Consider the following 13,635-nt stretch of genomic DNA (forward strand, 5'->3'; position numbering starts at 1 on the left):
CCTCAGTGTGTCCAGCATCTCTGCCCCCAGTGTCCAGCATCTCTGCCCCCAGTGTGTCCAGCAATCTGCCCCAGTGTCTCCAGCATATTATACCCAGTGTGTCCAGCAATCTGCCCCAGTGTGTCCAGCATATTACCCCCAGTGTGTCCAGCAATCTGACCCAGTATGTCCAGCATATTGCCCCAGTGTGTCCAGCAATCTGCCCCAGTGTCTGACTCCAGCATATTGCCCCCAGTTTGTCCAGCAATCTTCCCCAGTGTGTCCAGCATTGCCCACAGACAGTGTGTCCAGCAATCTGCCCCAGTGTGTCCAGCATTTCCCACAGACAGTGTGTCCAGCAATCTGCCCCAGTGTGTCCAGCATTGCCCCCAGACAGAGTGTCCAGCAATCTGCCCCAGTGCGTCCAGCATTGCCCCCAGACAGTATGTCCAGCAATCTGCCCCAGTGTCTCCAGCATCGCCCCCAGTGTGTCCGACTCTAGCAATCTGCGCCAGTATGTCCAGCATATTGCCCCTAGACAGTGTCCAGCATTCCGGCCCGCCCGGGCACCCCGGATTGCCATTCGCAAAAAAAAACGAGTTCTCCTCACCTGACCTGCGCTCCAGCGGCGAGCTCCCTCCAGCAGCGCGCACTCACCAGCAACTGACAATAACGTCAGACGCCGGCGACGTGTGCGCTGCGCCTGCGGCCGACTTCAGCTGCCAGCCTCCAATTGGCTGGCGGCTTTTGTTAACTATTGACGTGCGCACGCGCCCGCACGTCAATAGGTGAAACTTCCGCAGCGCCGGTAGGGGCCCAGTGAGCAGATAAGATGGGGCCCGATGCGGGCCCCCTCTTCCCACCGGGCCCATACGCCAGTCAGGGCAGTAATGCCCTGATGGCAGCGGGCAATCTGAGTGGTAGCTCACGCCCCCCCCAAACCACTGGGCCCTGGGCTACCGCCCAGATTGACTCTATTATAATCCGCCCCTGAGGACATGGCTTGACAGGAAACCCTTGGGCACTTTTAGATGTGGCTCATGTAACTTCTGTCATCTCATCACTCACCTCAATCTCTTATGTGAAAGCCTATACTCTTTCTGGTACACAGCTCCCCTGATGAACCCCTGACAAGAGAGGGGGAAACGCGTTGGGGCATGAATGGACTAAACAATAAGTACCATTCAGACTTGACTATTATGTCTAGTTTGGACAGCTAGCCACTTTTACATACTGTATATTTGTATCATGAGTAGTGTTGAGCATTCTGATACTGAAAGTATCGGGTATCGGCCGATATTTGCTGTATCGGAATTCTGATACCGAGTTCAGATATTTTTGTGATATCGGAAATCGGAATCGGAAGTGTTCCCAGTCATCTTCGGCGTGTGCGGTGCGTATGGTTCCCAGGGTCTGAAGGAGAGGAAACTCTCCTTCAAGCCCTGGGATCCATATTCATGTAAAAAATAAAGAATAAAAAAAAAAATATGGATATACTCACCCCTTGGACGAACCCTGGCTGTCACCGCTGCAAGCGTCTGCCTCCTTTCCTGAGAATGCTGAGAGTGAAGGACCTTCGATGACGTCGCAGTCACGTGAGCGGTCAGGTGGCACAGTGCAGGGAAGCTGACACCGGGGGACGCGACAGACTCCGGAATGTAAGTATGTAGTGTTTTTTTTTTTTTTACATTTACAATGGTAACTAGGGTAAATATTGGGTTACTAAGCGCGGCCCTGCGCTTAGTAACCCAATGTTTACCCTGGTTACAAGTGAACACATCGCTGGATCGGTGTCACACACGCCGATTCAGCGATGTCAGCGGGTGATCCAGTGACGAAATAAAGTTCCAGACTTTCAGCTCCGACCAGCGATGTCACAGCAGGATCCTGATCGCTGCTGCGTGTCAAACACAATGATATCGCTATCGAGGACGCTGCAACGTCACGGATCACTATCGTTATCGTTCTAAAGTTGCTCAGTGTGAAGGTACCTTTATTCTACCAGGGCCGTGGCAACCTCCTGGGAAGAGGTGGAAGTGTATATCTACTGGATATGTAAGCCAGAAACATGGTCCTTTCCTTGAACATTATATACACATTATAGACTTGATCTGTCTTCCTCTGCTCATCTATCATTTTGGGAGAAAGGAGTGAGATGTAGGGATACCTCCCTAAGGTGTATTTGTTCTATATAAATCTCTCAGGTGGTGCTGTCATGGGAGAAGGGGAAAAATCTTAACTGGATTTTTTGCACAACCCAAGACAGCACCCTTACATTCCCTCCCTTTACTGGTTGGTGTGCACTTCGTAGCGGTGATAATTATAAATGTTGATTGGTGATGGTTGTATTAATGACTGTCTGGAGGTCCTCTCATTCTCTGAAACCAAACTAATGCGGAGGAAAGGTACCGACCTTTTATTCATTAAGATTCCTGTCCGTGCTGGACGGATACCCTCTCTCAGGTGGTGCTGTCATGGGCTCTGTAAAATCCTGTTACTAGTAAGGAATAGAGATGAGCGAATATTTCAATGTTCGATTCAGATTTGCAATATTCGCCAATTAATTTATCGAATATTCGCAGAACATAACTGAATGTCTTTCAGGTCAATGGAAGGCAAAAACAAACATATACACAACACCTTATAACAGCCCCAAATGCTGCCAAAACACAACAAATGAGAGATAGACACAAGGAAAAAGGCCTCAATTCACCCACAGTACAAATTTTAGCATGGCACTGCAGCAATCAGCCAGGCATGAGGTATCTCGGTCTGGGACAGCATTTACAGCTTTCAAATGAACGTCACAGTAAGACGAGATGGGTGAGGGATCGATGCAGGCCTCCTTTGCTTGGAGGCCTGATACCACATGCAACACCTCTACCTGCTTCCATGCTGAGCCACACTCAGGTGGCACAAATATCAATTTTGTAGACTACCATTGTGCATGGAGCACAATACAAGCAGTGCACAACACACTTGTAGGACATGAGTGCAGCGCCCCAGGGTCCTGGTCATTGCAGTAATATCATTCTCCTCTAGGGGGGAGTGATGCTACGTCTGAAGGCAATAAAGGAGATCTCTTCACCAGGTAAACACAATGCATGCAACATGTTCACACTCCAGACCAGAAGGGGGAGCTCTAAGCCTGTTAAGGGTGAACTCCCCTATAATAACATCCTGATCTGGAGGGTAAGGGTTCAGTTCCTGTCAGAAAGACAGAGGAAGAGGAGCTCTGTGGTATGAAGTGCTACAGCTCCTGGGAAGAGACAAGAACAGCGAATTGTATTGCAGAGAGTGTGCAGGAAAGCAGAGCACAGGAGAGGAATATCAGAAGGAGTTCTACCCTGCAACAGGCTGCCTCCTTCTGAAGCGCAGAATCCGGTGGCCAGAACAGTCGTCTCCATGCCTTGCTCCAGAGATCGGCAGGACAGTTAATTGCACATAGCTGATCCGCACCTATATCCAGGAGGCACGGTGGCAACTTGTGGAGGCCGGGGCATGCTAGAGTCCCTGAAAAAGCCTCAAGCCACCAGTCATACGGGTTTGTCCTATCCATCTGGGAGACAGAGAGAGAGAAATAACATCTACAATAGTTGTGAGGACCTTACCGAGAAGCTCAGCAGGCAGGGACTACAACACTCAGGCGCTAGAGGAAGGCTACTGATTTCCACCTGGATAAGGGGACTCTGGATTTGCCTTCAGACCGGCCGGACTCTGCCTGCCCTGTGATCTGGTGCTCTGGACTGTGGATGCTGAAGCCTTCAGTAAAAAGGTGCAACCTTGTGTCCTCGTTCTTCACTGCGCCTCACACCATCCACCATCTACACTTCTGGGAAACTCTGGGGACATACTTCACCTGTGGGAAGGTATACCATTTAGCTGCCATAACATCACCCCAGCGGACCCCTATGCAGCGTCGGTCACCTTGACCGAATACCACAGGTGGCGTCATGAACATTATCCCTTTAAAGACCTTTCCCCTTTTATTAACGGACCTCCCGAGGGCCACAGGCCGGTTCAGCCACCGTGACATCCCCCTTGTGAACCGAAGGGCCCAGTACCGAGTACCCCACTGCCCTACGGGGGCGATCCAAATCTTTTGGCATCACGAACAGGATCTACTTAAGCCTGAAAAATCAGGTCATGTGCGCCTAAGGACTGTGCCAGAATCGGATTTAAACTGTGATTTACTGAAAGACTGTGTATTGCCATTTCCCGCCAAAATCCACCATTGCCGCACAGCGTAAAGCGCGAGGAGGAGGAGATGTACCTTCGTGGGCGAAGCCAGCTGAAAAGAGCGTGAAGCAGGAAGGACGGGTGCCGCCCTGCTGCCTGAAACGCCGGAAGTAAAGACGTCGTACAGCGAAGCCGCAAAAGGAGACGCCGGCTTCTATCAGGTTAGCGAAGGGAAATTGCCATGTCTCATCCGGGAGGGGAGTTGGCGGCGGTCGCAGCCGCAGACGTAATAGCACCCCCAGGCCTCGCAGTGGACGTGCCCGCAGGCCCCGCGGTAGGCGCAGCTGCAAAGCCCGCCTCTCCTATCGGCCAGCCGGGCGCCACCTCAGCTACAGCGGCCATCATGCCCTTCTCCATGCCATACATCCCTAGAGCAGCCTGGCTCACGCAATATTCCAGGGAACCGCACACGTTGGCTGACTTTAAAGAGAGACTCTGCAGCCTGCTTGAAGTTTACCCCCTGACAGACCATCAGAAAGTTCACTGTTGTGAATTCTGCTCTTGGGCTCCCTGCGGTGGTTATGAGTGGTAGTGCTGCTATCTGTGGATCGCAGCATTTATCAGGTGTGTTCACTTTTTGCAATTTGGACTCAGCTATTTAGTCTTGCTTGATCCTTTAGTCAGTGCCAGTTGTCCATTGTTTTTGGAGGATTCACATCCCTTACTAGTCTCTCCTGTTTGCTGTGCTTTTCAACAAAGATAAGTTCTGGCTTTGTTTTTGCTGTCCACATGCTGTGGGCCTTATAGTTCAGTGCATTTTCATGTTTTTTCTTGTCCAGCTTGTCTGTGTAAGGATTTTTTTGCAGCCAAGCGGTATCTCTGGAGATGCAGATATACCCTCCCTGTCTTTAGTCAGATGTGGAGTTTTGTATTTTCTGTGGTGGATATTTTCTAGTGTTTTAATACTGACCGCATAGTTCTCTGTCCTATTCTTTCTTTTTAGCTAGTAAGGCCTCCTTTGCTAATCCTGATTTCAGTCTGCGTTTGTCATTTCCCTCACCTCTCACAGTCGATATTTGTGGGGGGCTGTCTATCCTTTGGGGATTTTCTCTGAGGCAAGATAGTTTTCCCGTTTCTATCTTTAGGGGAAGTTAGTCCTTAGGCTGTGTCGAGGTGTCTAGGGAGTGTTTGGTACATCCCACGGCTATTTCTAGTTGCGCTGCTAAGTTCAGGGTCTGCGGTCAGTACAGGTACCACCTTCTCCAGAGTACATCACATGCTGCTCCAAGGCCACCAGATCATAATGGTACAACTGGCCAACAATGAGTTAATTGCATCTCAGAAGAAGGGAGGAAAGGTTTTGTGCCATTTTTTTTTCCTTAGCCTGTTTTGTCTTTTCCTCCCTCTTAATCTCTGGGTGGCTGCGGAACCTAGTAATAACATGAATGTTCAGGAGTTAGTTTCTCGTGTGGATCAGCTTGCTGCTAGGGTACAGGGTATTTCAGATTATATTGTTCAGACTCCTGCCTTAGAACCTAAGGTTCCCACTCCTGATTTATTCTTTGGTGACAGATCCAAATTTTTGGGTTTCAAAAATAACTGTAAACTGTTTTTTGCATTGAGACCCCGGACCTCTGGTGATCCCATTCAGCAGGTTAAAATCATCATATCCCTGCTGCGTGGTGACCCACAGGATTGGGCATTTTTCCTGGAAACTAAGTGTGATCCCTTAGAAGTGTGTCCTTAAAAGTGTGGATTACAGTAGAATTAAAACCTGAAAGATGTATACAGACTGTGCCCTGCTACCTGCCACCATCGCACTCTAACAAGCATCTCTATTCTTCCAACAGGTATGTTTATCCAGCCAGCTCCCCTGCTCTGTCTGTCTATGAAGTGCACATAATTACATCACCCAGCTTTCCACACAAACTTTCCTCTGCTCCTAGCATTCTCATGGTATGTTTATCCAGCCAGCTCCCCTGCTCTGTCTGTCTATGAAGTGCACATAATTACATCACCCAGCTTTCCACACAGACTTTCCTCTGCTCCTAGCATTCTCATGGTATGTTTATCCAGCCAGCTCCCCTGCTCTGTCTGTCTATGAAGTGCACATAATTACATCACCCAGCTTTCCACACAGACTTTCCTCTGCTCCTAGCATTCTCATGGTATGTTTATCCAGCCAGCTCCCCTGCTCTGTCTGTCTATGAAGTGCACATAATTACATCACCCAGCTTTCCACACAGACTTTCCTCTGCTCCTAGCATTCTCATGGTTTGTTTTCCAGCTAACCCCAGCTTACCCTGTGTTATTTATGACCTTGTTTACTCAGGCCTGATTGTATGCATCTGGTTCACTCTTAATTCTCTGACCAAGATGAGCAGAGATCACTCCCCTCTGCTTCACACCTGAACGCACTTAGTTTGCCATATATTGCATAGTATAAGTCTGCATGGACTTCAGTCTGCAGTGTGATCCCTTAGAAGTGTGTCCTTAAAAGTGTGGATTACAGTAGAATTAAAACCTGAATTGAACCTGAAGGGAACTGAAGGTAACTGGCCACAGCCTTTGTAAACAATGTTTCTGTTTGTTTTTACTCTCACCCCTATAATCCTTCACTTTCTGCTACCTCCCCTGATCCCTACACCAAGTAAGGAACTGTTCATCTCCTCTTCAATCCTCCCCATCCACCTCACCTCCTCCTCCAAACTGTTCCTTAACATAAAATCCTCTGTCTCCAAGCACAGACAGCCCCCTCACTCCCTCTCCTGCTCCCACCGGCTAACACTTTCTCTGCTCCTTCTTACTGCTGGTGATATCTCTCCAAATCCTGGTCATCCTCACCATATTCCCACAATCATTTCTACCTCCCATCCACGCTCTATCACAAACTTCCGTAACCTCTCTAACCTAATACCCATTCACCCAGCCCCCACTTCCCCAATCCCACTAACAGGAGCTCTGTGGAACGCTCGCTCTGTCTGCAACAAGCTTTCCTACATCCATGATCTCTTTGTTACTACCAAACGTTCCTTCCTCGCCATCACCGAAACCTGGCTCACCCCTTCTGACTCAGTCTCCCCTGCTGCACTCTCTTACGGTGGATTCCACCTTTCCCACACACCCCGCCCCAGCAGCAAACATGGCGGAGGAGTTGGTTTTCTCCTGTCAGATAACTGCTCCTTCACCCCAATCCCACTGCCACCCTCTGTTACCCTCCCTTCCTTTGAGGTGCACTCTATGCGCATCTATTCCCCCACCAACCTCCAACTGGCTGTCATTTACCGCCCCCCCTTCTTTGACCACTTCACCACCTGGCTACTTCATTTCCTTTCTGCGGACATCCCCACTATCATCATGGGTGACTTCAACATACCCATTGATACTTCCCTCTCAGCTGCCACTAAACTTCTATCCCTCACTTCCTCCTTCGGCCTCACTCAATGGTCCTCTGCAGCCACTCACAAAGACGGTCACACACTGGACCTCATCTTCACCCGCCTCTGCTCTCTATCTAACCTCTCTAACTCACCTCTTCCACTCTCTGACCACAACTTTCTCACATTCTCATCTCTCTCCACTCCATGTCTACAATCCCCACCCCACAAACTTTCACACCCTCACAGAAATCTTAAACATCTTGACCTACATTCATTCTCTGAATCCCTCCTCCCCCTCACAGGCATAAGTTCCATACACAATGCGGATTACGCTGCTGCTCTATATAACACCACAGTAGCTGTAGCTTTGGAATCTGCTGCCCCACTTACACATACCAAAGCTCGCAAAATCAACAGACAGCCCTGGCACACTAGCCTGACCAAACAACTGAGGCCAGCTTCCAGGGCTGCTGAGCGCAGATGGAAAAGATCCCACTCTAACGAGCACTTCATCGCATTCAAACAGTCCCTCACTACTTTCAAGACCACACTCGCCACAGCTAAACAAACCTACTTCTCATCTCTCATATCCTCTCTCTCTCACAACCCTAAACAGTTATTCAACACCTTCAATTCTCTCCTCCGTCCCCCAGCACCTCCTCCCTCCCCACTTATCTCCACTGAAGACTTTGCCTCATTTTTCAAGCAGAAGATTGATAGCATTAGAGACAGTTTTGGTCAACAACCCCCAGAGCCCTTCCTCCCAACTTCCCATCCCTCCACCTCCAAAACCAACTTCTCCACCATTACAGAAGATCAACTCTCCACTCTACTCTCAAGATCACATCTCACCACCTGTGCACTTGACCCACTCCCATCCCACCTCATCCCAAACCTCACCACAATCTTCATCCCAACCCTAACCCATCTCTTCAACTTATCACTAACAACTGGTGCTTTCCCCTCAAGCTTTAAACATGCCTCCATCACACCTATCCTCAAAAAGCCCTCTCTTGACCCATCCTCTGTATCTAGCTATCGCCCTATATCACTTCTCCCCTATGCCTCCAAACTACTGGAACAACACGTCTACCTTGAACTGTCCTCCCATCTCTCTTCTTGCTCCCTCTTTGACCGCCTACAATCTGGCTTCCGGTCACACCATTCCACCGAAACTGCCCTAACTAAAGTCACCAATGACCTCTTAACCGCCAAAGGCAAGCGACACTACTCTGCCCTCCTCCTCCTCGACCTGTCGGCTCCCTTTGACACAGTGGACCATTCCCTATTATTACAAACCCTCTCATCCCTTGGCATCGCAGACTTGGCCCTATCCTGGATCTCACCATACCTAACAGACCGGACTTTCAGCGTCTCCCACTCACACACCACCTCCTCACCTCGCCCTCTATCTGTCGGAGTCCCACAAGGTTCAGTCCTTGGGCCCTTGCTCTTCTCCATTTACACCTTTGGCCTGGGACAGCTCATAGAATCTCATGGCTTTCAGTATCACCTCTATGCTGACGACACACAGATCTACATCTCTGGACCAGATATCACCTCCCTTCTAACCAGAATCCCTCAATGTCTGTCCACTATTTCATCCTTCTTCTCCGCTAGATTTCTGAAACTTAACATGGACAAAACAGAATTCATCATCTTTCCCCCATCTCACGCGACCCCCCCAACGAACCTATCCATTACAGTAAATGGCTGCCCACTCTCCCCAGTCCGACAAGCTCGCTGCCTCGGGGTAATCCTTGACGCTGATCTCTCCTTCAAACCACATATCCAAGCCCTTTCCACTTCCTGCCGACTTCAACTCAAAAATATTTCACAAATCCGTTCATTCCTCAACTACTGCAACCTCCTGCTCTGTGGCCTCCCCTCTAACACTCTCGCACCCCTCCAATCTATTCTAAACTCTGCTGCCCGACTAATCCACTTGTCCCCCCCGCTATTCCCTGGCCTCTCCCCTCTGTCAATCCCTTCACTGGCTCCCCATTGCCTAGAGACTCCACTACAAAACCCTAACCATGACGTACAAAGCCATCCACAACCTGTCTCCTCCATACATCTGTGACCTCGTCTCCCGGTACTTACCTACCCGCAACCTCCGATCCTCACAAGATCTCCTTCTCTACTCCCCTCTTATCTCCTCTTCCCACAATCGTATACAAGATATCTCTCGCGTATCACCCCTACTCTGGAACCCTCTACCACAACACATCAGACTCTCGCCTACCATCGAAAACTTCAAAAAGAACCTGAAGACCTACCTCTTCAGATAAGCTTACAACCTGCAGCTACCACCGATCGACCAAACCGCTGCATGACCATCTCTACCCTAACCTACTGTATTCTCACCCATCCCTTGTAGATTGTGAGCCTTCGCGGGCAGGGTTCTCATTCCTCCTGTACCAGTTATGACTTGTATTGTTTAAGATTACTGTACTTGTTTTCATTATGTATACCCCTCCTCACATGTAAAGCGCCATGGAATAAATGGCGCTATAACAATAAATAATAATAATAATAATAATAATAATAATCCTGCTTTGCTTAATGTTGATTCTTTCTTTCAAGCATTGGGGTTATTGTATGATCAGCCTAATTCTGTGGATCAAGCTGAGAAGATCTTGTTGGCCCTGTGTCAGGGTCAAGAAGCGGCATAATCGTATTGCCAGAAATTTAGAAAATGGTCTGTACTGACTAAATGGAATGAGGATGCCTTGGCGGCAATTTTCAGAAAGGGTCTTTCTGAATCCGTTAAAGATGTTATGGTGGAGTTCCCCACGCCTGCTGGTCTGAGTGATTCTATGTCTCTGGCCATTCAGATTGATCGGCGCTTGCGCGAGCGCAGAGTTGTGCACACTGTGGCGTTGTCCTCTGAGCGGAGCCCTGAGCCTATGCAGTGTGATAGGATTTTGTCTAGAGCTGAACGACAAAGATTCAGGCGTCAGAATAGGTTGTGTTTTTACTGCGGCGAGTCTGCTCATGTTATTTCTGATTGCCCTAAGCGTACAAAGAGAATCGCTAGTTCTGTTACCATCAGTACTGTACAACCTAAATTTCTGTTATATGTGACCTTGATCTGCTCATTATCATCATTTTCTGTCATGGCATTTGTGGATTCAGGCGCCGCTCTGAACTTAATGGACTTAGAATTTGCCAGACGTTGTGGTTTCCCCTTGCAGCCTTTGCAGAACCCTATTCCTTTAAGAGGCATTGATGCTACACCGTTGGCAATAAATAAACCTCAGTTTTGGACACAGCTGACCATGCGCATGGCGCCAGCCCATCAGGAAGATTGTCGTTTTCTGGTGTTGCATAATTTGCATGATGATATTGTGCTGGGTTTTCCATGGTTACAGGTAAATAATCCGGTGTTAGATTGGAGATTTATGTCTGTGACTAGTTGGGGTTGTCAGGGGGTTCATGGTCACGTTCCTTTGATGTCAATTTCCTCTTCCCCCTTTTCTGAAATTCCTGAGTTTTTGTCAGATTTCCAGGATGTATTCGATGAGCCCAAATCCAGTTCCCTTCCACCGCATAGGGACTGTGATTGTGCTATTGATTTGATTCCAGGTTGTAAGTTCCCTAAGGGCCGACTTTTCAACCTGTCTGTGCCAGAACATGCCGCCATGCGGAGCTATATTAAGGAGTCTTTGGAGAAGGGGCATATTCGGCCATCTTCTTCACCATTGGAAGCAGGTTTTTTTTTGTTGCCAAGAAGGATAGACAGCCCCCCCTACTGTCAAGGGGGTGGGGGTACTGTTGTGAATTCTACTGTTGTGAATTCTGCTCTTGGGCTCCCTCCGGTGGTTATGAGTGGTAGTGCTGCTGTCTGTGGATCGCAGCATTTATCAGGTGTGTTCACTTTTTGCAATTTGGACTCAGCTATTTAGTCCTGCTTGATCCTTTAGTCAGTGCAAGTTGTTCATTGTTCTGTGTTGGCTGACCATCCTGGGATTTTTGGTACCAGAGATTTGGTTGGTAGGTCCTTTTGGTAGCCTTCTTTGTCGCGGGATGTGCGTTCTTTTGTTCAGTCCTGTGGGATTTGTGCGCGGGCTAAGCCTTGCTGTTCCCGCGCTAGTGGGTTGCTTCTGCCTTTGCCGGACCCTGAGAGACCTTGGACGCATATTTCTATGGATTTTATTTCAGAGCTTCCGGTTTCCCAGAGGATGTCTGTTATCTGGGTGGTTTGTGACCGGTTTTCTAAGATGGTTCATTTGGTACCTTTGCCTAAATTGCCTTCCTCTTCTGATTTGGTTCCGTTGTTTTTTCAGCATGTGGTTCGTTTGCATGGCAATCCGGAGAATATTATGTCCGATAGAGGTTCCCAGTTTGTTTCTAGGTTTTGGCGGGCCTTTTGTCCTAGGCTGGGCATTGATTTGTCTTTTTCTTCTGCATTTCATCCTCAGACAAATGGCCAAACCGAGCGAACTAATCAGACCTTGGAGACTTATTTGAGATGCTTTGTGTCTGCTGATCAGGATGATTGGGTGGCTTTCTTGCCATTGGCCGAGTTTGCCCTTAATAATCGGGCTAGTTCTGCTACCTTGGTTTCGCTTTTTTTTTGTAATTTTGGTTTTCATCCTCGTTTTTCTTCAGGGCAGGTTGAGCCTTCTGATTGTCCTGATGTGGATTCTGTGGTTGACAGGCTGCAGCAGATTTGGGCTCATGTGGTGGACAATTTGGTGTTGTCTCAGGAGGAGGCTCAGCGTTTTGCTAACCGTCGTCGGTGTGTTGGTTCCCGGCTTCGGGTTGGGGATTTGGTCTTGTTGTCTTCCCGTCATGTTCCTATGAAGGTTTCTTCCCCTAAGTTCAAGCGTCGGTTTATTGGTCCTTATAGGATTTCTGAGATTATCAATCCAGTGTCTTTTCGTTTGGCCCTTCCAGCCTCTTTTTCCATCCATAATGTTTTCCATAGATCTTTGTTGCGGAAGTATGTGGTGCCCGTTGTTCCCTCTGTTGATCCTCCGGCCCCGGTGTTGATTGATGGGGAGTTGGAGTATGTGGTTGAGAAGATTTTGGATTCTTGTTTTTCGAGGCGGAAGCTTCAGTATCTGGTCAAATGGAAGAGTTATGGCCAGGAGGATAATTCTTGGGTTGTTGCCTCCGATGTTCATGCTGACGATTTGGTTCGTGCCTTTCATTTGGCTCGTCCTGATCGGCCTGGGGGCTCTGTTGAGGGTTCGGTGACCCCTCCTAAAGGAAGGGGGGTACTGTTGTGAATTCTGCTCTTGGGCTCCCTCCGGTGGTTATGAGTGGTAGTGCTGCTGTCTGTGGATCGCAGCATTTATCAGGTGTGTTCACTTTTTGCAATTTGGACTCAGCTATTTAGTCTTGCTTGATCCTTTAGTCAGTGCCAGTTGTCCATTGTTTTTGGAGGATTCACATCCCTTACTAGTCTCTCCTGTTTGCTGTGCTTTTCAACAAAGATAAGTTCTGGCTTTGTTTTTGCTGTCCACATGCTGTGGGCCTTATAGTTCAGTGCATTTTCATGTTTTGTCTTGTCCGGCTTGTCTGTGTAAGGATTTTTTGCAGCCAAGCGGTATCTCTGGAGATGCAGATATACCCTCCCTGTCTTTAGTCAGATGTGGAGTTTTGTATTTTCTGTGGTGGATATTTTCTAGTGTTTTAATACTGACCGCATAGTTCTCTGTCCTATTCTTTCTTTTTAGCTAGTAAGGCCTTCTTTGCTAATCCTGATTTCAGTCTGCGTTTGTCATTTCCCTCTCCTCTCACAGTCAATATTTGTGGGGGGCTGTCTATCCTTTGGGGATTTTCTCTGAGGCAAGATAGTTTTCCCGTTTATATCTTTAAGGGAAGTTAGTCCTTAGGCTGTGTCGAGGTGTCTAGGGAGTGTTAGGTACATCCCACGGCTATTTCTAGTTGCGCTGCTAAGTTCAGGGTCTGCGGTCAGTACAGGTACCACCTTCTCCAGAGTACGTCACATGCTGCTCCAAGGCCACCAGATCATAACAGTTCACATTGTAACGGGCCAACTGCTTGGAGCAGCCCAGAGGGAGGTGAAATCCTGGCCAGCTGTGGATAAAGAGACTGTGCAGCGGGTCTTTGCCAAGCTTAAGAC

The sequence above is a fragment of the Ranitomeya imitator genome, chromosome 3 (genome assembly GCF_032444005.1).
Source record: "Ranitomeya imitator isolate aRanImi1 chromosome 3, aRanImi1.pri, whole genome shotgun sequence".
In the NCBI taxonomy this organism is placed as follows: Eukaryota; Metazoa; Chordata; class Amphibia; order Anura; family Dendrobatidae; genus Ranitomeya; species Ranitomeya imitator.